The 19178-nt window shown below is 42.9% G+C and overlaps 2 long non-coding RNA genes across 2 annotated transcripts; both read right to left on the bottom strand.

Moving 5' to 3' along the window:
- Window positions 1–4015: 4015 nt before the first annotated feature.
- LOC120498715 lies at window positions 4016–9255 on the bottom strand. Its single transcript, XR_005626715.1, has 4 exons — window positions 7400–9255; window positions 5370–6796; window positions 4918–5087; window positions 4016–4118 (listed from the first exon to the last, which is right to left on the bottom strand). It is a non-coding gene; the product is annotated as an uncharacterized LOC120498715 (long non-coding RNA).
- A 7721-nt stretch (window positions 9256–16976) lies between these two features.
- Window positions 16977–19058, bottom strand: LOC120498716. Its single transcript, XR_005626716.1, has 3 exons — window positions 18913–19058; window positions 18054–18276; window positions 16977–17773 (listed from the first exon to the last, which is right to left on the bottom strand). It is a non-coding gene; the product is annotated as an uncharacterized LOC120498716 (long non-coding RNA).
- Between the last annotated feature and the right edge of the window lie 120 nt (window positions 19059–19178).

Genomic DNA, 19178 nt, shown 5'->3' on the forward strand with positions numbered 1-19178 from the left:
TTTCTTCCTAACATCTAATCTAAACCTACTCTCTTTCAGATTAAAGCCATGGCCCTTTTTCTATCACTCCATGCCCTTGTCCAAAGCCCCTCTCCAACTCTCTTGAAGCCCTTTTAGGTACTGAAAGGTGATCTCAGGTGATCCTGGAGCCTTCTCTTCTCCAGGTTCAACACTCCCAGCTTTCCACAGCAGAGGCTCTCCAGGCCTTGGAGCATCTTTGTGGCCTCCTCTGAACCCACTAAGTCCACATCCTTCTTATGATGAGGACCCCAGAGCTGGATATAGCACACCAGGTGGGGTGTCACAAAAGTGGGGAAAAGGGGCAGAATTGCCCCTCATCTGCTGGCCACCGTGCTTGTGATGCAGCCCAGGACACATTTGGCTTTCTGGGTTCTAAATTAACATCGCTGGGTCACATTAAGCTCATCAAACTACACTGCCAAGGCTTTCAATCTCAGCTCTCAATCCATCGTCCACCCAGCCTGTGATTAGCAATCCCTGTGTTTGGGATTGCTCTGATTTACATGCAGGACTCCCCAGAATCACAAGTTTGGAAGAGACCTTCAAGATCATCAAGTCCAACCCATTCCCTAACACTTGAACTAAACCACAGCACCGAATGCCACATCCAGGCTTTGTTAAACACACCCAGGGATGGTGACACCACCACCTTCCCGGGAAGACCATTCCAGTATTTTATCACTCTTTCCATAGAAAACTTTTTCCTAATATCCAACCTGTATTTCCCTTGATGCAGCTTGAGACTGTGTCCTCTGGTTCTGTCAGTGCTGCCTGGAGAAAGAGACCAACCCCACCTGGCTACAATCAACTTTCAGGGAGTTGTAGAGAGCGATGAGGTCACTTCTGAGTCTCGTTTTCTCCAGGTTAAACAGCCCCAGCTCCCTCAGTCGTTCCTCGCAGGATTTGTGCTCCCAGCCCCTCACCAGCCCCGTTGCCTCCTCTGGACATGTCCCAGTGTCCTTCCCACCTGGCCCTGCTGAAGCCCGTGCGGTTCCCTCGGCCTGCCCGGGCCCCTGCGGATGGCGTTCCGGCCCTGCAGCGCTCACAGAGGGCAGGGCTGCCCCAATCCCCACCAGGGTCCGTACAGCCCCCGGGGATGCCACAGCTCAGTTTCTAATCCCACCATTACTGCCAAGGTCCCTGCGCTGTTTCCCGCTGCCCAGAAAGCTCCGCAGGCCCAGCCCGCCCCACTCTCCCTCCCCTGCTGGAAGCCGGCTCTCCATCAAACCGGGATCCCGCTCACCACAGAGGGACCGCGGTCTTTGCCGCGACACCCCTGCCCTCTCCCGGACAAAGGGAGCCTCGCACCGCCTCTGCTGCTCCGGGAATCGGGGAAAATCCCTGAAAAGGCCCGAAAAGGCCCAGGCCGGCTGGCTCTGCGGGACCCCGCGGCGCAGGGCAGCGCACAGAGAAGCAAACAGCCGGACAGCAGCACACAGCCCTGAGAGCATGCCGTAAACACTGGTTTTGCTCAAAATGTGCACGTTTTCAGACTCTCAGCCAAATTTGAAGAGTATGCATCAGAGAACTTGGCTTTATCACAATATTTCTCAGACCTCAAACCGAGTTTATATCTTCTGGTTTTATTTAGCAGAGGTTCAGAGAACTCACGGGTCAGGAGTAATCAGACAAAAGGTGCCAATGCTCAGTTATACAAACGTGTGGCACCTGAGGAAACTGTCTGCCCACATCTTAGACAGCTTCCACTGCAAACCAGTAGCTTCAAACCTGCCCAGGAAAAAGGAAAAACAAAAACTCGAGAGTGATGGGGCAGTCAGTCACCTACAGCAGACAAAAATCCTGTCACTAGGAGCGAACTTCCCTGCTGCAGCACTGGGAGCTGCCTAGCAAAAATCCCTGGCTGTTACAGCAGTAATTACATAAATCCCTTCCATGCATTTGTGTCAGAAGCATTGATCAAGAAACAGTATTAATTAGACCTAATCCACACTTTGGAGGCACCAGAAGGTATCAGCGTGGCTCCAGGGGTTTAGGGCAGCAGACTGTGTGTTTCAGCAAGGCTTCCTTAATTTCATCCTCAGGAGTTTGAAGGCGTAAAAAGGCAGAGAGGAAAGGAAGAGGCAAGAAAACAACAGAAAAATAGCAGATTTGCAAATTTAACCTTTCCAAGGTGAGTTGTGTGGGAGGATAAATACTGCTGGGGCTGTGCCTAGGCAAACTGAGTACCCTGTGACAGTTTGTGCCTTTGAGAAAGAACATTGAAATATGGTGGAGATACCAAATAACCCAACTACAAGCACATCTATTTGCTTCTCTCAGAGCAGACAAACAATAGGCAATTAATGGGCAAAGGGCTAAATGAACCCCGAGTTATTTGCTGCAGGATGCCAAAGTCTGACACCCCCAGCACTGCTCCAGCCTGATGCCAACACTACTGGTTCCCTGCCACCAGTAAAAAACCAGGATCTGCAAGACAGAGTGGGAGGCAGGCACAGACAGAAGGGAGGGGCTGGCACTTGGAAAGCACTCCAGTCTTAGGCTCTGAAGAGTTAAAGCAACAAGAGGAATCGTAAACAAAAACAAAACAAAACAAAACGAAAAAAAAAAAACCCTAAGCAGCAGCCCTTACAACAAAAATGCATTTTCCAAAATTAATGATGTTTTGATAAACCCCCCCTTTAAAAATGGAATATTTCAATTTTAAAATGTACAAAGACTAAAATCTTCATAAATATCCTATTAAGAAACTTCTGATGCTGTTTTCGGTTTTCCATTGAAATACAGTGCATGGAGGTTGCCATAGCTACAAGCAAATTTTTAAATAACTGTTTTTCGTCAGAGCAGCTGCAGTATCCTACAGAAATGAAGATGAAGCGGGGAAGCTGGAAGAAGTCTGACCTTCCAAATTCAAGCTCCTAATCAAATGAGTCCAAGATTTTCATAAACACAGATTAGAAACTTTTAATATGGGTTCTGGTTTTTAGAGAAAATACCACTCTGTTATTTGTCAGGACCCCAGGAAATGCTGTCAGCAGTGCCAGAGATCTCAGTCAAGAGAAGAGCTTTGTTTTCATGCTGGAAAACACAAAAATTTCCACTGCTAAGCCCCAGCCTGGTACAAGTCCCCAGGCACCAAGGGATGTGCTGCAGCCTCAGCTTGCTCTGAAAGGCTTTCTGAATGAACTGCTTGACTGGCAGAAGTGGGCTTAAAAATGCCCCAAGAGCCACAGGTTTCTGTACCCAGGAAAAGCTCTTCCTTGCCTGAGCTTGTACAGGAAAACACAGAAAGGAGGAAATGTGAAAAACAAGTGAAGCTGTAAAACACTGGCAGGAGGCTTTTGAGGAGAGGCTGTGATTTAGGTGGTCCTCCCTCCAGTGATGTTCAGTGCTTGCTGGGTGCAGGAGGCTGCTGCTTCTTCTGTAGGATCTCTCCTTGGCTTGAACAGGCAGAGAAATATTCTGTGCAATAGTGAGAGCAGGAAATAGACATTCCTGCACTGTGGGCACCTGTTCAGGAGAGGCCTAATCTAAGGGCAAGACTGAGAGCCTCCTTTCCACCTGTAGTGTTAACTATGGCAAAAGTCCTACAAAAAACTTCAAATAAAATCATTTTATGCCCTCAGGCAAGTATGTCCCTGTGTCCCAGTCCATAAAACAAAAATAAATAAAGAATAAATTTATCAGTGGATTATCAAGAGATTTGACTCCACCAAAACAGTAATTGAATTGCCATCTATGGAAGGTGGAAATGCTTGGCTGGGCTCAGGTGTTTTTCTTAACAACAAATTAATGATTATTATTAATAACACTATTATGAATCTGAAGAAACCATCTCAGTGATTGCTGGTTTTATGCACATTGCTGCATTTATCTCGGACCTGTTTCTGAGAGGGAGCTCCACAGCACAGTGGAAGTGCTTCCTCCTGCCAGGGTGGGGATGCTGCAAGGCTCCTGTTGCTCTGCTCTGCCACCACCTGCACAGCACAGGAGTTTACAGGCAAGCAACAGACATTAATCCATACAGACAAATCTTCTGGACAAGGTAATTTTATTTCAAATGTGATTTAAAATTCCTTCCACATCTTGAAATGAAACAGCTTCCTTTCCCAATGATGCTTGTTTGATCCAAAATTATTCTGGGGTAAAAGACAAAGAAAAACAAAGAGGAACAAAGTTAGAAAAAACTTTAAATAAAATTTAGAAAAAGGAAAGTTAAAAAAGCTATCATGGCAGATTCAACTAACAAATTACAATTTTTTTACTAATTCCAAGTACTCAAGGAAGTGTTCAAGGCCAGGTTGGATGGGGCTTAGAGCATCCTGGTCTAGTGGGTGGCCCTGCCCATGGCAGGTTGGAAATGGATGATTTTTCAGATTCCTTCCAAACCAAACCATTCTATGATTCCATGATTCATGGGTACTGAGGCAGTTTAAGTACTATCTTTAGCACAGAACAGAAATTTTTAAGAAAAGATGGAAAATCTTTGTCCCTAATTTAGGAATTAGATACTTCATGGCAGGCAGAAACATCTCAGGCACTCAGTGAGAATCTGGCACAAGACTGTTCAGCTGGCTTTGCCCAACATCCCTCTCCAGGTTGGCAGTAAGTGCTCAGAAAGATGGAAAAAAATAATGGTACAAGAAAGACAACCTAGTAATGTACGTTATATGTATTTTATAATGTAAGTTATAAAAATTTCTCTTTGCCAGGGTGAAAATAGGCTAGCACAGTAGAGTAAGGGAGGGATGCCAATGAACAGAGAATTCTGTACTGTGCATGTATCCTGTCAAAGGGTCACACCTTCCTGTATATCTTTAGGCATTAACTTTTCTGATGTAGGGCTTTTTTAAAGAAACAGATGATTTAAAAAAGCAGAACCTGCTGTATGGTTGGGCTGCCAGAAAAACAGATTGTGAGTCATTGCAAGCTACTGACCTTAGTCAGCATATTGTGACTTCACAGCTTTCCAGCCCTGCTGCTCCTTCCCCAGGGCAGGTGAGAGGCTTGTCAAAGCTGCAGAGGCACACTCACACTCACAGTGAAGTGATTTCTCTCAGCTGTGCAGACACCAGGATTGCTGAACCCAGCACAAACTCGGCATTTTCCTGGAAGGAAAAAGAGATGTTAGCCAAAAAGTTGAGCCACAGTCTGCAAAAGCTACCTTGTCCTGGAGAGCCAAAGAGCAGGGCAGAGCCATCTCCAGAGCAGTGAGCAATGCACAGCCACTGTTTGGAGAGTCTGAAATATCTCCTGAGAGCCCTCCCTGCAGCCTGCACCGAGCCTCTCCTCAGCATCCACCAGGCAGGGCAGAAATGCAGAGGAGAGGATGGTGCTGGGAGGCAGCAGAAGGGAGCAGTGGTCAGTGCCACAACAGCAGTTTCCCTCACCTGCAAAGGGAAACACAGCAACACCTACAGACCAGGGACTGCTGCAGCTCCTCTCTCTGTGCTGCTCTGCTGTTTGCTCCCATTTTGCTTTTGAAGCAGTTCATCAGACCCTACAGCACAGGAGGTTTGCTTTTTTCACCAGATTCAAGCATTATCTTGAATCAAGAAGAAAATCTTGGGGGATGAGCTAAAAGAAAGGAAATAAAATTTTAAAAAAGAGGGAGAGAGATAATACACAATATATAGGGCAGAAAAGCAAAAAAAAATCTTCAAGAGATATGCCCTGAGAGAGGCAGGGATGGATCAAGAACCCAGAAGTGGGGACAGAATATCAGTCAAGGGAGGGGAAGGCAGCAAACCACACAAGCAGTGTGGTGGCACTGGGGCACGCTCCTACAAGAAGAAGAAGAAGTATGTAGGTGTTTGTCCTCATTTGTTTGTTGTGAATAGTAAGCAGAAAACCACAAGTCAAAAGCAAAAACCATGCAAGAGAATTCAGGGCTTCTCCATTTAAAGTGTTGGGTCTCTCCGTTTGCTCATCTGCAAAATGTAGGTGCCCTGCTCATCTGCCAGAGCTGTACCAGGGGCATTCAGCCCATTGATTTATTCAGAAAAAAATTAAGAGAGTGAGATCTGTGAATAAGCACCAGAAGGTGCCACAGGTCAGTTTCAAAGAGACATAGGAAAAGCCTTACTTGTGCCAAAAAGTAGGTTTTAATATATATCAGCACTAAAAAATTCAAGTGAAGTCACCTGAATGCTTCTGTACTGAAAAATAAAGTGAAAAATCAGAATTTCTCTTTGGGATTAAACATTTGGATCAACAGATCAGAGTTGTGATGCTTCAACTTCTGGTGGTTGTGCATGGAGCTGGTAGATTCAGTAAGGATTTAGATCCATTAATGTACCCTGATGTGTTGTACATCTGACAGAACCCCAGGCCAGGAGCCACTGAGTCATTTTACCTTCAGCTCTGTGACCCTGCATTCCTTCCTGTGCAGGCTGGGGGGGTGAGGTGCAGGCTGGGCCATCCTGAGGCTGCCACTGTTAGAGTGAGGCAGAATACACAGGAATACTGTGAGGCAGCAGAATGAGACAGACAGAAGTTACACTGCTTTGAAACTGCACACTAAAAATACTTTCAGTTGTGCTGGAAAGGCACAGCAATGTCAGCAGGACAGCCTGGGCCTTGAAAGCTTCTCTGGTTTAAATATATCAAGAATATCCCAAAAGAAGATGCTTTGTCATGAAGGGCAAGCAAGCCTCCAAGGCAGCCACAGTAGCCTGGCCCAAGGAAGAGCTCACTGAATGGTCACTGCAGGGCTGAAAGGCAGGCTTGCATCTGCTTTCAAAATATTCTGTACCTATTCATTCCATTCTGTTCTCTCAGCGAGCAGCAACTGGAGAGCACAGAAACATCCAGGCAGCTGTGAGAGGAAAAAGGTTTGAGAATAATGAACCCTGGGAACAGCTTTTTCCTTCACCATTTTCCTCATAAATGCTCTGATCAGAACATATAATTGTTCAGGACACAAATACCATCCAGTTTTTCATTACACACAGGCTATGAAGCAGTTTTCCTACAGGAAATGCCATCATTCACGGAGAGCTGGAGCCCAAAGCTGGACAGAGCTTTCCTGACTCTCCCCTGGACACAGCCAGCTCCATGCACTTGGGAAGGTTCAGCACCACACAGACGTGGCCACCAAATTTTTCATAGTGATATCCCATTTCCAGTTTGCCAAAGGCAAGGTGACTGTGAGTTTGTAGGGGGTGAAGAACCTCACTCTGGGGGTGCACACACCCCTCTGGCCCACCCAGGGTACCCCCTGGCCCCTCCAGGGAGTAGATCACAAGCACCAGCCACCACCAGAGTAACAGCAGCCCTGTATGTGCTCCCTGCCTGCGTGACAGTGACTCCTTCACCCCTCTGCATTTTAACTACTTACACGTAGTTTGAGACAACAAACAGTGCTGTTATTAGTTCATGACTTACTGCAGGCTTTTGAGAAAAGAAGAGCATTACTTACACCACTTTTGTCACATAGGTGGGACTCCAAAGATTTCTGTACTGCTTGATTTCATCCATGGCCTTGTTGCCATGCACACATCACCTTCTGTGCTGCATCACTGCCCCCAGGCTGGGCTGCACAGTGAAGGAAGAGGATGAAGCTCTGCAGCACCTAATATCCACCACACTGCCTGCATCAAGCATACTGTAAATTGTTCCATTGATCTCTCTTCTTTTGAAGATTTTGCCAACTCTTTTCTCAAATTTCATTTCCTCTTCCTGACAGGGATGATAGAGGAAAATAAAAAGTAAAAATTTCAGTATTGTCCTTTGCTCAGTTTCTCCATCCTGTTTAATGGATATTCACACAGCAGGAGCTGGTGGAACCAGTGAGCTCTTTCAAGAACTGTAATTTCTAAACTGGTGAGAACAATACATCTCAGACAGCTGCAATTGAAACTCTTCAACCCCTAGGATAAAAATTTATATGAAAAATACATCAGTATGAAGGTACATCTGTATCCACAGGCAACAGTGATTAATATCTGATTTTTTTGTGTGCAAATACATATTCAGAATGAAAGGCACACAGCAGTTTTAAGCTACTTAGCTAAACATGCTCTTCCTGCACCTGCAGGATTTTAGCATTTCTATGCTTTTAAGAGCTTTGTAACACGGGGATAAGATCAGTTATGATCCACTTTACTGAGTTGGAAAAATGTAATTTAGGTGTTATTATTGCAGGAAAGAGGTGGAAAGCTTGTTGCTAATTGTAACTCTTCACATGCTTAAAGACGACAATTACTTTTCCTGATCCCTGGAATGAAAAATGAAAACTTTTAACAGAGGTCCTGCAAGAAAAAACATCAACCTGTGACTTGAATGAATTCCCCTACAGAGGGATGTTTGTGCTACCAAGCCTTCAAACAGCACTTACATTGCCATCACTAATTACACTGGAAACTCCCTAAACCAAACACTTTGGGAGCACATCACTAACCTCAGGAAAGGAAATCTCTGTTTATATAAGTGGGTTGGTTGGCTGGTGCAAATGAATAAACTTTATGGTCACAGCTTCTGTCAAAAATGGGTATTTGGCACAGGACAAAGCAAATGAGGCAATAACTGCACAGTAGTGGTACCAAGAGAGCAGGGTAGTGGATTATCAGTTGGCAAATTTAGTGCTCGGCCCAAGGGAGGTCCAGGTTTCCACAGTCTAAAGGAGCTCACCACAGGAGAATGCACCCCTCAGCAGGGTTTGGGGACATCATCCAATCTACACCATCTCAGGGATTCAGATGTAGCCTTGATAACAATGAGAGGAAAGAATCAAGCTAATCAAACAGTGGGTAGCAGCCCAGAGCCTGTGAGATCACAGAGATTCAATCACTGCACAGCTATTTATCCTGAGAGAGCCTTTGCAGTGACCCCTCCCTGCTGAAATGATTCACAGCACTCGTGCTTCCTCTCCTGCTTGCTGCTATCACCAGAAGAGGTAGAGAATGATCAAGTGCTTCTTTGATCTCCTGTGTATGTGAAGACAGAAATATCCAAGCTGAAGAACTGAGCCCCATGGGTCTGACAGCAGATTCAATTACAACCCATGGAATTCAGTTCTCAAAGCTGAGAATAAATGACATTCATTTTCAGGCTGTCCCAACACACGGCAGTAGCTCATACTCCTGCTGGCTCTCTCCAGTGCCTGGCCTTCTTCCAGGAGCTGTAAAATAAGAGTGAAAACTTCACTGCAGCCAAATCAGCCATTCCCAGACTGTAGGTCAGAAGCAGAATAATGGCTCCAGGACATAGATTTTGAAAAATGAGCTATTTTATGTATTCCTTTGACACCAGAAGTGGCCACACACACAGGCACAATGTGCCCTAATGTGTTGCAGAATTCCTAGTAACAAAAATAAACAAAACAAAACAAAAAAAAACATACAGCCAAGGAATATAACACTCAAACATTCTGCACTTTTCTGGAAGCCTTTGGGAATTTCAAAGAGGTGAGTTATAAATTTCCTTTTTTTTCAACACAGACACAGAAGTAAAACCTTCCAGAGTCACTCAGCAATCTTGCTAACAAAATAATCCAACCAGAAGCTCTAAAGAAGGAAATTTGGCACTGGGGCAGCCCTGCAGAGTCATCAGAGTCTGTGTGGCAAAAAGGCAAGTGGGAGCCTTCAGCATAACAGCTGCATGGTTGTGTACTGACACAACTTTGTCAAATTGTCAACATCATCTCAGAGTGACAATCCCACCCAAAGGCATTCCGGAGCACAGAAAAACACTGCTCAAACATGCTGAAGGTCAAAGTGACATCTCCCACAGGGAAACACCTCATCACATCTGACAAACCTAAGAGCAGTCACAAGTTTCATTAAACTGCATACCCCAAACAGGGAAATTTTGAGGAAAAATAGATGTTAGATGCATATAGGACTATATATAAACAGTGCTTGGTAAGTTATAAAAAATTTTCAGATTTATTTGGAACATTTTAAAGATACTTCTTTCTGGTCCAGTGAGATGAAGTCTCAGAAAAAAATCTCTTTGGTTTCAGTGAAAAGAATATTTGGTCTGAAATAAAATATCTGGATGTCAAGGGGATTTCAGATTAAATCTTTTAGCTTCAAAAACTTTTAATTTAAGGAAATTTACTGAACAGAACTTAATTTAAGGAAGTTTACTGAACAGAATGGTTCTAATATAATTATTTTGGTTTAGGATTGATTTTATTCATTTATAAGTAAGTATTTTTTTCAGTGAACAATCCTTGCTAGCACCCCATGCCACTTTCCCAGTACATCAGCCTCACATGCAGCCCCAGAAGTGTTGGCAGGAAAGGCAGCAGTGTGCTCATTTCTTTACAGCTTTAATTGTCTTCTCAGGCTGCTGAACCAGTCAACCAAACAACAGAAATTAAAAATATACTTCTTTAACTGTTTCTCTTGCTGGGAGGGAAACCTCTGAACAAACATATTTGCTAAGTAACTGCTGTGTGGTACCCACAGCCCAGCTCAGTCCTACCCATCTGTCACTTGACTCTGTGAGACAGGAAAGAAAAATCAAATTAACAAAAGTAACATCTTGCTAAGGCACTCCAATAGGACAAAACTTCATCTGCAACTTTAAAATAAGGTACTGTAGCAATAAATTTTGCTTGTCTGATATTTCTAATTTGTCACTGGAATACTGCTTGCTAAGATCACTGCTGAGTTAATTAAGCAAGACCTTCACAAGCAGCGTGGCCCTTCTGTGGCAATCCCTCTTCCAATGCCAAGCAGGAAAAACATCTCATGATCATCAATAAAACATCCTATCTTAAAGCGGAGAAAAGGTCAGGAAGAAGAAAGGGTGGAAGTGTCTATCCCTTAGGCCAGTCTCCCCCTCCTAAGGAAAGTGCATGGCATTTCCATAGAGGCACCAGTGTGCTCAGCACCCACTGGGTACAGACAGCTTTGGCACTCACCGTGGCACAATCAGGCACACAGTGAAAGGGAAAACATGAAATGCCCCTCCATGAGACCCAGCTAAAGAGCTGCAGTAGCTCTAAGCTGCCCAGGCCAGAGCACTGGGTGCTCCCCCAGCCTGCTCTCAGCACCCTGAACTCCCCTGTCCCTGCCCGGGTGAGGTCTGGCAGAGCTGCCTCTCCCCAGGGACAGGGGCTTGCAGAGACAGCCCCAAGGCAGGGGGACAGGTGAACATGCTCTAAGATTGCTGCCAGAACTCAGGGATGGATCTATCCCACACGGGAGGACAGAGCAGCCCAGCTCTCCAGCAGCACACCTGATGGTTTAGTGAAATCCCAAAGGAAAGGCATGGAAGGGCACATCCTCATAATTCCACAGCCATTTTCCAGGTAAGTTGGCTTTACAGGTTTTTTTTAACTAAGTAGGACAAAAGGTCACATTCTCTCTTTCAGTTTGCCTGCAGAGTTTAATATCATTGCAGTACATTGGTAATCTCTCATCTTAAAAAACATGATGCCACTTTCAGCCACTTTGACCCCTCATGAACTTCATATGTGACATTCTCTATCCTTTCACTGTCCTTCCAGGAATAACTCCCTCCCTCTGAGAACCCACTTACTCAAGGATTAAATTCATGCATTTGCAAACAAGAAGACAGCCCATAAAATTATATTGTTCTGCCTTTGCAGGAGCAGTGAGGAGGCAAGTCTTTCCAATGGGCCATAAATCTACTTCTTGGAAAAACACTCTTTTGTTCTATTCCAGCAAGGTCCCTTAGTACCTCACAGCTTGGAGATCTTATTACACCAGATTTAACAATTCCTACAGGACAGATACTTAATAGACAATCATCCTATAAAGTTTTACTGCTACACCAAAAGGCAAACCTTTTTAGAGTGATTGAATAATGTTAACTGCCTGACAACTATTCTTCCATAAGCTTTCTTCTTAATTAAATATGTTTTAACAAGAAAAGAACATAAAGATCCTAAAGCCATCAAGTCACTGCAATGTGTAAATTCTCTGCATTTTCCTTACTTTTATTCTCTATGCTGCCATTACAACCTTTCTTTTTAGTAAAATATCTACATTTGTCCAAACATATAACCAAAGAATGAGATTTTAATGATTTTTAAGCAGTCAATTATCTACTGCAGCTTCACATGAAATCCAGACACTACCCAAATGAGCTCATCATGGGTGGTAATTAATTATCACAGATAGGAAACTTGAAATAATGAATATGGTCCCACATCATTAGGAGCATAAAGCATCTTTTTCACCTTTATTTCATTAAATACATTTTCCCCACAGCTAGAAGAAAAATACCTGTCTCACAGCTCCACTGACAGCTGGGTACTTGAAACAAGAGGGTGAAATGGAAGACTAAGTTATTCTAGAAATTTTGACATTTTTTTAAAAAATAGGAAAACTCACAGCCAGAAAGGAGCACAGTGGCACCAGAGGCAGGCAAACACTCGAGCCCAGCAGAAGCTCTCAGGTTCAGCTGTGCTGGCTGTGAAATTTCAGTGCAGACCATGGGCTGTGCTCTGCAGAGTCAGAGTGTCCTGCAGGGGAGTTCTGCTCACTGGGCAGACCTCGAGCATCCCCTGCAGCAGCCCCAGACCAGCCTCACGCTGTGAAAACCTCTGCTTGGTGTCATGAACCCAGAGTTCAACCTCCAAAACCCATACGTTTGGTCCTCTCCATTTAAAAATTACCCATTTCTTTGATTTCCCCTTTTTCCCATTCAGCCCAGGACAAGCAGCCTCATCTGCTCTCCACAGCAATTCCAGCTCCTGTAGGAGCTGCCTGGGCTGCTGGGCTGTGGGGGGCTCTCACCTAGGGTTACCTCACACCAAAAACAAACAATCCCACCCTTCCTGCACTGAGCAGGTCTCCTTCCATCATTCCCTTTCTCAGCAGAGCAGCTCTGCCACAGATTAGGGACCCACAAGAAAGTCTTTACTCTGGTGCTTAGGTACAAGGCAAACACTGTGGGGGGCTCTCACCTAGGGCTACCTCACACCAAAAACAAACAATCCCACCCTCCTGCACTGAGCAGGTCTCCTTCCATCATTCCCTTTCTCAGCAGAGCAGCTCTGCCACAGATTAGGGACCCACAAGAAAGTCTTTACTCTGGTGCTTAGGTACAAGGCAAACACTGCCCATATCCTAACTTTAAATATTGTAAATTCCTCTCAGTACAGCTCATGTGCAAGTTTACAGGCAGAGTGCTCACACACAGAAGATCTTTCTGTGCTCTATAAAGACCATGCTCACCCATGAAAAACCCAAGGCCAAAGTTTCAGCTCAGGCTTAAAGAAAAGCCTCACCTAAGCTTTGCTCTTGAGCTCTGCCAGCATCAAGCAGCTCCCATCAGACACGGACACTGGTGTCAAGCACACCCTGCTCCCAGGTTCTCCCCGTATCAGTGAAGACCACAGGCAATGCCAGATGAGGAACTGTAGATATCCTTTCCCTGAACCCTTCAGGATGAAAAATGGAACAGGTCCATAATACCTTTGGCCCTGCAACTACACCGACACTTTCGTTATTCCCACACCACAGAGAAAAAAAATTAATAATCTGAACTGGTTAATTCTTACATGCAAAAAAAAAATTTCCCATTTCATGATGAATCAGATTAGCCCAAACACATCTTTTGGGTTGTCCAGAAACAAGTGCATTTGTTCCCAAAACGCTTTCTGGAACTTCCAGTTATTTTCTGGCTGCATTTTTAATTTTAAGAGACAGTTACATTTCTATTGCAAATGTCTATTTCACAAATAACAAACATTCAATTTCTTCTGCTGTAGAATTATCTCATTCTGCTTATCTTGAGGTTCAATTCTCTTGTTCCCATTTTAATCACATTTTCCAACACAGTACTTTGTGCAACAAACCATTTTCCTTCATGGAAGATAAAAATGACTGCATATTCCTTTTCATTTTTTAAATGAAATTAATGTTATTTTTTGACCTAGAACAAACTGATTTTTTTTCTGCATTGTTTCACTAAATTGGAGAAAGAATACATGACAAAATACACACACACTGGGCATAAATCACTAAGAAAAAACAATATTTACACTATCAGCCATCTATATACATTACAGCTAGTAAAAACACTAGTATCAAAAGTGCATAATGAAAAGTTATTTCCTATTTTTAAAATGTTCTGGCTAACAGCAATAATAAAGATTTCTAATACTAAGTATTATTTTTAGTAATCACTATACCATTTACTTATAGTGTAGTTACAGTACAGTATAGTTTCATTTATACTCAGCCTTAATAAGTCACGGCCCTGGAGATAATTTCAGCAAGCTTTATGTATAGAAAAATAGAAACTTTTGTGGGCTCCATGTTCTGGCTTTTTTATATATGCATTCAGATGGCAGGATGTAACTTTAGTGTAAAGAATGTAGCAGTCTGAAGCACGTACTCTGCACACTGCAGCAACAGCTGGACTAACAGTGCCGATGTAAGGAACTGGAAAGCCAATTCCAGTGTGCTAACAAGGGCAACTGACATGTCAAACGCCCTTGCTCAACTTCTCTCTATTCTTTCTAATTTCAGCAATAAAATTGTACTGTAAGCAAACAAGAAGTTTCACACCAGCTGACTGAGGACAAAGCAAAACTCTTTCCAAACTCTTCGAATACAGAGTGTCCCAAACCCAGTGACACTTCTTTCCTTGGTCGGGATATCTGATAACCGTGCCCAGGGCAGGTGCTGGAGGTGACAGATGTGCTGGAGGTGACAGATGTGCTGTGTCCAGCAGGGTGGGAACTGCTCAGCTGAACTAATTCCTGACAAATGGAGTGGAACAGAGCAAGCTCGAAATGACTGGTCAATCAGTATGTTTCAAAAATAATCTAAACACCCAAAACAGGAAGATATAAAAAACAACAAACAGGAGAGAGTGGATGACCATTTCTTATTCCTTCCCAATTTACACCTTTTTAATAATTCAAGAGTACTGGCACTGTTTCTTCTGTTTAAAGTACACAGGTACTTACAGTATTTGTCACTACATAACTACTACACTATATTACTAATAGAAAATGGTTACACTCTGAGTAAGCAGTTAAAAAACAAACAGGCAAACATCAATTAATCACATTTTTGTAACCCTCTCATTTAAAAAAAGGAATGTCATCATCACCTGGCAAAGAATTTACTTGGAGAAGCACAGTGTAATAAAACACTGTAAAGCTAGTAATCCATTAGAAGCCAGAGATTTCTTCAAACAGGTTTTTTTATATAAACACTTAAAATACAATAAGTTGCTGTATTTATATTGTAACTATACTTTTACTGTATTTATATTGTAACTATACTGTTATTGAAAATAAAGTATTCCACAAAGAGCAAACAACCTTTCAATACACGCGTAGTTTGTTTCAATACTAAAGCACTGAAATAAAGGAGTGTAATATCAGAATAATGGCACAGCTGGAGCAGTGTGGAGGCCCCTGCCAGTCTGCGAGCAAAGAGCTGTGCCCTCGTTCAGGCACCTCAGCCCTGCTCTGTGCCCTGGCATGGCTCAGCCCAGGGGCTGGGAGCTCTGCTGCCAGACCCCGGCCATGCCAGGCCATCACCCATTGTGTTTAGAACATGAAAAACTGGGAGTCGGTTTCTGGAAGCTTCCAGGGACTACCTGCAGGTGCAGATGGCTCCTTTTGGGGCACATGAAATGGTCCAAGATTTTTGTTTTGTTTGCATCCATTAGCAAAGGCTGAGGAATGCTCCCCTACCCTGTGGGCACCTGGGGTTTTCCTCTGGGATACACTCAACTCCTATTCAAAATTTTAAATCCTGCTCTCCTTGAACTTATCCGATATCATTTTAAATAAAATAATTTAGGTATTATTTAGATTCAACATGATCACATCCAGAATATTTAGGCAAGCAGGCTGCCTACAGCTAATAATTCCATTAATAACTTAAGATCGCTAGAGTTGCCAACAAGGACTTGGATACTCAGTGTATATTAAAGGTTTAAATATAAGTTTAAATCAATTTTTTCAGGCTTCTCCTTGATGAATCCCCCAAGACCATCCCAGGCAGTCACTGATATATTTGAAACCTCTGTCTTACAAGAGTCCCCCCCCAGAACCCTGGGTCCTGCTATGCTGGCAATCCTCAAACTCCCTCTCCCCAGGAACTCCAGGCCCTGCTCACCCAACAACTGTTTAAAGAACTGTGAAGCCCTGTCCCAAAGCACATTTAGATGGAGCCCAGGTATCTGAAAAGCTGCAGAAGAGAGAGCAGCTGGATTTGCTCATGAAATTAGGGAATAGATTCAACAATGATAAACAAAACCTATTTCATGAAAACTGGTGTTCATCCTCTCTTTTGGGAAAAGATGGATAATGTGTCCATTTTGACTGACAAAAAGGTATTTTAAAATGACCAGAAAATTTTATCATCAAAATAATTCACATTTTCATCACCATTTCCCACAGAAAAACATTCATTTTAACACTCTCCCAGATGAAGATGAAATGCAACCAAAGCTATGGCAATTAGTATTTTTTAATCCACTAGCCAAAAGGAATAAATCATCAGAAAAAAGTCATTTGGCTAAATCTGGAATAATTTTTTTTAATTATTTTCTAAAAATAAAATACATACATTTGAAACATGTAATGTAATATATTTTTGCCTAAAACAAAAAATGCTACTTTTTTGCCATTATTATTTTTGCATGTGAGAAATTAAGAAAATGCAAACAGGTGTTTTTTTTAAAAGAAAAAAATTAAAGTATATTTCTCAAAATGTTAAAATAAATTTACTTTTTGATTATTTACTCAAGACTATTTGCTGCACTCAGGTGAGCTTTGTAAATAATTTCAGTTCAGTCAAAGCTGCATTTTTCAGTAAGCAAAGTAATCAGAAAAATGAAAGAGTAACTGCCTGTCTCTAATCACGCTAGTGAAGGGAGGGGAGCTGCCTTATCCTGCAAACTCCAGAAACCCTTCCCTGCACCACCCAACAGGGGATTTGTTGGAAATTCCACCACAGAAGAGCGGAGATTTCTCCGTCTCTTTTTTCCATGCTGCAAAGCAAATTCGGATGCTTAGATAAGTTAGAAGCACATGCAAAAAATAAAAATAAACCATTTCAAAAAAGTAAAGAATTGATGTGAAATAAACCAGGGACAACCAGTCAAACTCTTCTGTTACAATCAAACATCGTAGTCTCTAAATCAGTAGCATTTGACAAAAAGAAAATAAATACATACATCAATTAACTCACATCCTCTCTCTGTTTAAATAGTTGTTATTTAAGTGGGTTAAGATACAGATTTAAAAGAAAAAAATATATATAAATCATAATTCAAGGAAAATATTAATGCACATAATGATACCACTACCCCTTATTTCTGAATTCCATTGGATTTGGAATAAAGTCACAAGAGGACAAGGACAAGAGAAAAAACTCCTGTGTGGTGAAGAGAAGCAGTAGAATATGTGCCGATTCCCTGACACAACAGTATTTAAAAGTCATTTGAAATTTTTCATTGCTTTAGCATAAACATAACTCAAAATTACTTCAAAGACTTGATATTCATTATGTTGCATTTACAGAACGTAAACCCATCAAAGCTGACAGAACTATCCTGGTTCAAAACTGGAGGAATTGAGGAAGAAGTTGACGTTTTGATTCAATCTTTAATGTGCAAATTACCTTTCACGTATACAAAGTGTGCTGGCACTCAGGCAGAAGACAAACATAATAAATCAGCTTACTTTTTTTTCGGCTCTTACTCACAGTGGAATCCCCAAAATTCATTTTATTTTATCTTTTTCCCACTCTTCAGCTTTTTCTCTTCCATTTTTCTTCCTTCTCTTCAATCAGCACAGGTTTGCATTTCTCGTTTTCTATTCTACATCACTCCACTTTGTTGTCTACAATGGAAAGGCAGACAGACAGACAGACAGCAGGGACAGAGACACTGCCGGCCCAAGGTAACCTCCTCAGACTCCCACACTCTGCAGGATCTGAATCTCTCTCAAAAACATTTTAACTTTATAAAGGGAAGGGAATCAGAACTCATTTGCATGTGGGTTCATTCCATCTCCTCAGCTCACATGTTTATAGCTCTGGAAAGTCCCTTGCTGATTCCCTGGCTGATAAGGAGTCAGGAAGGTAACAGAGCTCAGGAGAGGTGAGACCTGTTCTGCTGACCTTGCAGAGGGGCACACTGAAGCGCTCCATTCACCGCGCTGGGAGGGCTCAGCTGGGAGGTTTGGGTGCTGCTTATCCTGTAGATTTCAAGGCTCAGACCATGCATGCAGAGTTAAGACTGGAGGCAGAGAAACCCCCACTCTTGCGCAGGAGGAAGCTCTGGTCAGGCGCTCGATACTTCGGCTTCCTGTCTGTACACTACGCGGTCTCATCTGGGGAAATCCTGAAAACATTATCAGATGCCTGATAAGCTCTTTAGCTTTCAAGTACATAGTGATTCAGTTTCGGTCAAAACCTCATTTGAATACAGTTTTAAAGTCTAAATAAAAAGTGAGACCCTAAAGGAGAAGACGTTAGACTTGCAGCCTAACATCTGTAGCATCCAAAACAATGTGGCTGATGTTTGATAGCAGCATAAACAAATCTACATTTCTATATCTGCACCAAGATGGTCAGAGCGTGTGTTCAGCTCATTAAAAAGGAGTAGAATGAGCTGTCTGGTTAATTAATGCTTTTATTTATCCACAAACACAGCAGAAGCAGCAGCATGGATTGCTTACTCCATTCCAACGTTGTTCACCACTGACATGAGCCAGATTGTTTCTGAGAGAGAGAAGTTGCTTAAAATTCTGATGCCCACTCCTCCCATGGGCTTTTCTGGCAAATCTGGCAAGTGACAAGACTTATTTTGTTCCATGTAGACTCCTATTTGCCAGGCATCAGACAGATTTTTTCCAAACCTCTTCACAGACTCAGAACAGGTTGACAACATTTAACCCTGTGGATTTAGTTCTGGAAGAGGAAACCTCCACCACCTCCAACATTTTCCAGTTCAGATGGATATTTTGTGAGGACTCACCCACAGGAAACCACACCCTCTCCACTGGTTGTCTTCATCCCAGTCAGGCCAGGGGAGTTTTCTAGGATACTTTCCAGGAGGTTCTCCTTCACACACAACTTCTGAAGACAAAGAAATGCACTCCATCTTTGAGTCTGGAAGCAGCTAGGAGCATTTTCCCACATACTGTATGTCTGCAAGCAGAGAGAGCACACTCCCAGCACAGAAAACCTGAATCAAACACTCTCCATGACAGCTCTGATGTTTTCTGCTGCACTCGCCCCAAG

Source organism: Passer montanus, unplaced genomic scaffold, assembly GCF_014805655.1.
Source record: "Passer montanus isolate IOZ18808 unplaced genomic scaffold, ASM1480565v1 scaffold15, whole genome shotgun sequence".
Classification (NCBI taxonomy): Eukaryota; Metazoa; Chordata; class Aves; order Passeriformes; family Passeridae; genus Passer; species Passer montanus.